Genomic DNA, 7500 nt, shown 5'->3' on the forward strand with positions numbered 1-7500 from the left:
AACAGTCCACACCAGACCCTGACCATAGAGTCAACATCACAGCAGAACAGACAAAAGAAAAAACCCAAGCCCAGCAGCTCTCACCCCCCCTGAGCACCCCCCCTGTCAGCCACCCTGATAGCCCTCCTGACAACCCCCCCACACCCACTGAGAACAAACACAAGACACAGATTGTTCTCCTTATGGACTCAAATGGGAAATATATAGAAGAAAAAAAACTTTTTCCCAAACACAGTGTGTCTAAACTCTGGTGTCCAAACACCCAGCGCGCCCTAGACCTTCTGTCTGAGGACAAACTAGGCTCACCTAGCCACATAATAATACACACAGGCACAAACGACCTGAGAGCAAAGCAGGAAAGGGTGGCCACAGCACTGAAGGGAGTGATTGAAAAAGCTTCTTCTACTTTCCCCAATGCACAAGTGGTTATCTCCACCCTGCTACCACGAAAAGACTTCCACCCTGCTACAATACAGCGGGTAAACGCAAGCATTTCCCGTGACTGTGCCTCAAAACCAAATGTTTTCCTGGCCCACCACTCCACCCTGGACTTGAACAGCCTCTATGACCAGGTCCACCTCTATAAGGCAGCAGTGCCCACCTTTGTCCGGACTCTAAAGGACATCGCTCTCAAACGCAGCCCCAACACTTCACACAGGAGCAACAGATCAATAGACACCCCACCCAGACCAGCGAGACACCCTCCAAGACCTGCAGGACCCCCCCGTGGACCTACACATAGAGGACCCACGCCAAGAGGACTTACATCCAGACCACAGCACCCCCAGACACATCCACACCCCCACCCCAACCAATCAACACCCCCCCACATCAACCATGCCCACACCCCATTTAGGCCCCCTCAGATCAGACCTATGCCACTCCTGCCCACCCCATGCACCCCACCCCCGCAAAGAGAGCATCAACATGGAAGTCACACATACGCCCAGGTAGTGAGCGGGCAAACAGGCCCAACCCCCACTCTTACACTCGCCCAAGCCAACGGCATGTACCAGATGCTCAGCAGGCTCTGCTCACACTTACTGGCCTGAGGCCAAACCACACGGCCAACAACATTGGACACTTTATGGAACAAAAAGCCTTCACTATATCATCCTGGAATATCCAAGGCCTGAGGTCATCTGCCTTTGGCCTAAAGAGCAGGAACACGGACTTCACCAAAGAAATCGGTAATGCAGACATTGTCATCCTGCAAGAAACATGGTATAGCGGAGACGGACCCACTGGTTGCCCTCTAGGTTACAGAGAGCTGGTAGTCCCATCCACCAAACTACCAGGTGTGAAACAGGGAAGGGACTCAGGGGGAATGCTAATTTGGTATAGAGCAGACCTAACTCACTCCATTAAATTAATCAAAACAGGAACATTTTACATTTGGCTAGAAATTCAAAAGGAAATTATCTTAACAGAGAAAAATGTCCTCCTGTGTGCTACCTATATCCCCCCACTAGAATCCCCATACTTTAATAAAGACAGCTTCTCCATCCTGGAGGGGGAAATCAATCATTTCCAGGCCCAGGGACATGTATTAGTCTGTGGCGACCTAAATGCCAGAACTGGACAAGAACCTGACACCCTCAGCACACAGGGGGACAAACACCTGCCTGCAGGTGACAGCATTCCCTCCCCCATATGCCCCCCTAGGCACAACTATGACAACATAACCAACAAAAACGGGTCACAACTCCTGCAGCTCTGTCGCACGCTGGGTATGTACATAGTCAATGGTAGGCTTCGAGGGGACTCCTATGGTAGGTTCACCTATAGCTCATCTCTTGGCAGTAGCACTGTAGACTACTTTATCACTGACCTCAACCCAGAGTCTCTCAGAGCGTTCACAGTCAGCCCACTGACACCCCTATCAGACCACAGCAAAATCACAGTCTACTTGAACAGAGCAATACTCAATCATGAGGCATCAAAGCCAAAGGAACTGAGTAACATTAAGAAATGCTATAGATGGAAGGAATGCAGTTTGGAAACCTACCAAAAAACAATTAGGCAACAACAAATTCAATCCCTTTTAGACAACTTCCTGGGTAAAATGTTCCACTGCAATAGTGAAGGTGTAAACTTGGCAGTAGAAAATCTTAACAGTATATTTGACCTCTCAGCTTCCCTATCAAATCTAAAAATCTCAAATAGAAAACCGAAGAAAATGAACAACAATGACAAATGGTTTGATAAAGAATGCAAAAATCTAAGAAATAAATTGAGGAACCTGTCCAACCAAAAACATAGAGACCCGGAAAACCTGAGTCTACGCCTTCACTATGGCGAATCACTAAAACAATACAGAAATACACTACGGAAAAAGAAGGAACAGCACGTCAGAAATCAGCTCAATGTAATTGAAGACTCCATAGACTCTAACCAATTCTGGGAAAATTGGAAAACACTAAACAAACAACAACACGAAGAATTATCTATCCAAAATGGAGATGTATGGGTAAACCACTTCTCCAATCTTTTTGGCTCTATAACAAAGAATAAAGAACAAAAACATATACATGATCAAATACAAATCCTAGAATCAACTATTAAAGACTACCAGAACCCATTGGATTCTCCAATTACCTTGAATGAGTTACAGGACAAAATAAAAACCCTCAAACCCAAAAAGGCCTGTGGTGTTGATGGTATCCTTAATGAAATGATCAAATATACAGACAACAAATTCCAATTGGCTATACTAAAACTCTTTAACATCGTCCTTAGCTCTGGCATCTTCCCCAATATTTGGAACCAAGGACTGATCACCCCAATCCACAAAAGTGGAGACAAATTTGACCCCAATAACTACCGTGGAATATGCGTCAACAGTAACCTTGGGAAAATACTCTGCATTATCATTAACAGCAGACTCGTACATTTCCTCAATGAAAACAATGTACTGAGCAAATGTCAAATTGGCTTTTTACCAAATTACCGTACAACAGACCATGTATTCACCCTACACACCCTAATTGACAACCAAACAAACCAAAACAAAGGCAAAGTCTTCTCATGCTTTGTTGATTTCAAAAAAGCCTTCGACTCAATTTGGCATGAGGGTCTGCTATACAAATTGATGGAAAGTGGTGTTGGGGGTAAAACATACGACATCATAAAATCCATGTACACAAACAACAAGTGTGCGGTTAAAATTGGCAAAAAACACACACATTTCTTCACACAGGGTCGTGGGGTGAGACAGGGATGCAGCTTAAGCCCCACCCTCTTCAACATATATATCAACGAATTGGCGCGGGCACTAGAACAGTCTGCAGCACCCGGTCTCACCCTACTAGAATCCGAAGTCAAATGTCTACTGTTTGCTGATGATCTGGTGCTTCTGTCACCAACCAAGGAGGGCCTACAGCAGCACCTAGATCTTCTGCACAGATTCTGTCAGACCTGGGCCCTGACAGTAAATCTCAGTAAGACCAAAATAATGGTGTTCCAAAAAAGGTCCAGTCGCCAGGACCACAAATTCCATCTAGACACCGTTGCCCTAGAGCACACAAAAAACTATACATACCTCGGCCTAAACATCAGCACCACAGGTAGCTTCCACAGAGCTGTGAACGATCTGAGAGACAAGGCAAGAAGGGCATTCTATGCCATCAAAAGGAACATAAATTTCAACATACCAATTAGGATCTGGCTAAAAATACTTGAATCAGTCATAGAGCCCATTGCCCTTTATGGTTGTGAGGTCTGGGGTCCGCTCACCAACCAAGATTTCACAAAATGGGACAAACACCAAATTGAGACTCTGCATGCAGAATTCTGCAAAAATATCCTCCGTGTACAACGTAGAACACCAAATAATGCATGCAGAGCAGAATTAGGCCGATACCCACTAATTATCAAAATCCAGAAAAGAGCCGTTAAATTCTACAACCACCTAAAAGGAAGCGATTCCCAAACCTTCCATAACAAAGCCATCACCTACAGAGAGATGAACCTGGAGAAGAGTCCCCTAAGCAAGCTGGTCCTAGGGCTCTGTTCACAAACACAAACACACCCCACAGAGCCCTAGGACAACAGCACAATTAGACCCAACCAAATCATGAGAAAACAAAAAGATAATTACTTGACACATTGGAAAGAATTAACAAAAAAACAGAGCAAACTAGAATGCTATTTGGCCCTAAACAGAGAGTACACAGTGGCAGAATACCTGACCACTGTGACTGACCCAAACTTAAGGAAAGCTTTGACTATGTACAGACTCAGTGAGCATAGCCTTGCTATTGAGAAAGGCCGCCGTAGGCAGACATGGCTCTCAAGAGAAGACAGGCTATGTGTTCACTGCCCACAAAATGAGGTGGAAACTGAGCTGCACTTCCTAACCTCCTGCCCAATGTATGACCATATTAGAGAGACATATTTCCCTCAGATTACACAGATCCACAAAGAATTCGAAAACAAATCCAATTATGATAAACTCCCATATCTACTGGGTGAAATACCACAGTGTTCCATCACAGCAGCAAGATTTGTGACCTGTTGCCACAAGAAAAGGGCAACCAGTGAAGAACAAACACCATTGTAAATACAACCCATATTTATGTTTATTTATTTTAACTTGTGTGCTTTAACCATTTGTACATTGTTACAACACTGCATATAAAAAAATAATATGACACTTGTCATGTCTTTATTGTTTTGAAACTTCTGTATGTGTAATGTTTACTGTTCATTTTTATTGTTTATTTCACTTTTGTATAATATCTACCTCACTTGCTTTGGCAATGTTAACACATGTTTCCCATGCCAATAAAGCCCCTTGAATTGAATTGAATTGAATTGAGAGAGAGAGACAGAGAGACAGAGAGAGAGAGAGAGAGAGAGACAGAGAGACAGAGAGAGAGAGAGAGAGAGAGAGAGAGAGACAGAGAGAGAGAGAGAGAGAGAGAGAGAGAGAGAGAGAGAGAGAGAAGCCACATAATCATACACACCGGAAGCAACGACCTGCGTGCTCAGCAGGAGAGGGTGGCCACTTCACTACGGGGAGTGATTGAGAAGGCCTCCGCAATCTTCCCCAACACAAGAATCATAGTGTCAACCCTTCTACAGAGGAGGGACTTCCACCCTGCCACAATCCAAAGAATAAACGCCAGCCTATCCCGGGACTGTGCCCTGCGACCCAATGTACACCTGGCCCACCATCCCACCCTCGATCTGGACTGTCTCTATGACCATGTTCACCTGTACAGGGAGACAGTCCCCATCCTTGCCAAGACTCTCAAGGACGTCGCTTTAAACCGCAGCCCGACCTCTCCACCCAGGAACAGCAGAGCAATCTCCACCCTGCCGAGATCACCGAGACAACATCCCGGACCAGCACCCTGGACCCCCCAGCCACGACCACAGCACCACCAACCTCAATGCCCACCACAGCCAGCGCAGCACAGACCACCCCAGCCCAGCTTCAGAGCCACCCAGACGAGGCCTCCCACCCCCCTGCCCCCCACCGCAGACCCACACCTGGAGGAGCCACAGCCCAGCAGGCAGAGCTACGCACAGGCTGTGAGAGGAGCAACTGGCCCAGCCCCCACCAACCAAATGAGTGACATCAAACAAATGCTGAGTCTACTATGCTCACATGTGATGGGCCGAGGGTCATGGTAAGATGAGCACATGAACTCCACCATTCTCACACTACATCCACCCAAGTGGCATGACACAAATTCTATCTTAAATTATAAACAAATCACATTTGCAAAATAAGAGTTTACTTTAATTGAAAAGTCCTATTTTAATGGTTCTTCTTGGATTGTGAGTGTTTGTCTCATTTTGAAAGGTAAAGAAAAGAAAATAAAAAAAGTGATGAAGTCTTTTTACGTTGCATGTTGGAATTTACAAGGATTGAAGTCCTCTGCTTTTGGGCTAAAGAGCAGAAACCCAGACTTCCTGAAAGAAATTGATGATGTTGATATTGTAGTACTACAGGAAACATGGTGCAGAGGTGATGTTTCCACTGGCTGTCCACTAGGTTATAGGGAGATAATCATACCATCCACTAAATTAAAAGGAATCAAACAGGGCAGAGACTCAGGGGGATTGCTAATATGGTATAAATCTGAACTAATTAATTCAATCGAATTGATCAAAACAGGAGAATTCTTTATCTGGTTAAAAATAAACAAGGAGGCTATCTTGACAGATAAAAACGTCTTCCTCTGTGCCACATACATTCCCCCCTCAGAGTCACCCTACTTCAATGAAGAGAGTTTCTCCATTCTAGAGGGGGAGATTAGTCACTTTCAGGCCCAAGGCAACGTACTGGTCTGTGGAGACCTGAATGCTAGAACAGCAGAAGAACAAGACACTATTAACAGTCATGGGGATAAACACCTACCAGGAAGCAACAACCTTTCCCTCCCCACATACCCCCACAGAAACAACTATGACAAAGTGAAAAACAAAAACGGAGTACAGCTCCTGAGGCTCTGTCGAACACTGGGTCTGTACATAGTCAATGGCAGGCTGAGAGGAGACTCTTTTGGTAGGTACACCTACAGCTCATCTCTTGGCAGCAGCACTGTAGACTACTTCCTCACCGACCTAAACCCAGAGTCTCTCAGAGCCTTCACAGTCAGCCCACTAACACCTCTCTCAGACCACAGTAAAATCACAGTGTATCTGAGAAGAGCAGAACCCAACCATGAAGCATCACGGCCCAATAAATTACATGGTACTAAACAAGCCTATAGATGGAGTGCAAACAGTACAGACATCTACCAAAAAGCAATTAGTAGCCAAAAAATACAATCTCTCCTGGACAACTTTTTAGCCTTAACGTTCTCCTTCAGCAATGAAGGTGTAAATTTGGCCGTTAGGAACATAAACTTTATATTTTACAAATTAGCCTCCTTGGCTAATCTAAAGAAGCATAAGAGCAAACCAAAAATAACAGATAATGAAAAATGGTTTGATAATGATTGCAAAAATCTAAGAAAGTCATTGAGAAATATATCTAATCAAAAACACAGAGAACCAGACAACAAAAATATACGCCTTCAATATGGGGAAACACTGAAGCAATACAAACGCACCCTAAGAACAAAAAAGGAACAGCACATTAGAAATCAGCTGGATGGAATTGAGGAATCCATAGAATCAAACCACTTCTGGGAGAATTGGAATAAATTAAACAAACCTCATCATGAGGAATTGGCTATCCAAAATGGGGATATGTGGAGAAATCACTTTGCAAACCTCTACAGCAATATAACAAAGAGCCCAGAACAAAAAGATATACAAGAAAAATTACAAATCCTTGAATTAGCAGTCAAAGACTATCAGAATCCTGTGGATACCCCAATTACAGAAGAAGAATTATTGGAAAAACTATGCAATCTCCAACCCAAAAAGGCCTGTGGTGCTGATGGTATTTTAAATGAAATGATCAAATATACAGACCACAAATTCAAATTGGCTATACTCAAACTCTTCAACATTATCCTCACTGCAGGTATTTTCCCCGAT

At 44.2% G+C, this 7500-nt stretch overlaps 1 protein-coding gene across 1 annotated transcript in view; it reads right to left on the reverse strand.

Moving 5' to 3' along the window:
* The window catches only part of LOC139571675 (AT-rich interactive domain-containing protein 5B-like), a 181297-nt gene that overhangs the window by 158751 nt on the left and 15046 nt on the right, over window positions 1–7500 (reverse strand). The window lies entirely within an intron of this gene.

The sequence above is a fragment of the Salvelinus alpinus genome, chromosome 3, assembly GCF_045679555.1.
Source record: "Salvelinus alpinus chromosome 3, SLU_Salpinus.1, whole genome shotgun sequence".
NCBI lineage: Eukaryota > Metazoa > Chordata > Actinopteri > Salmoniformes > Salmonidae > Salvelinus > Salvelinus alpinus.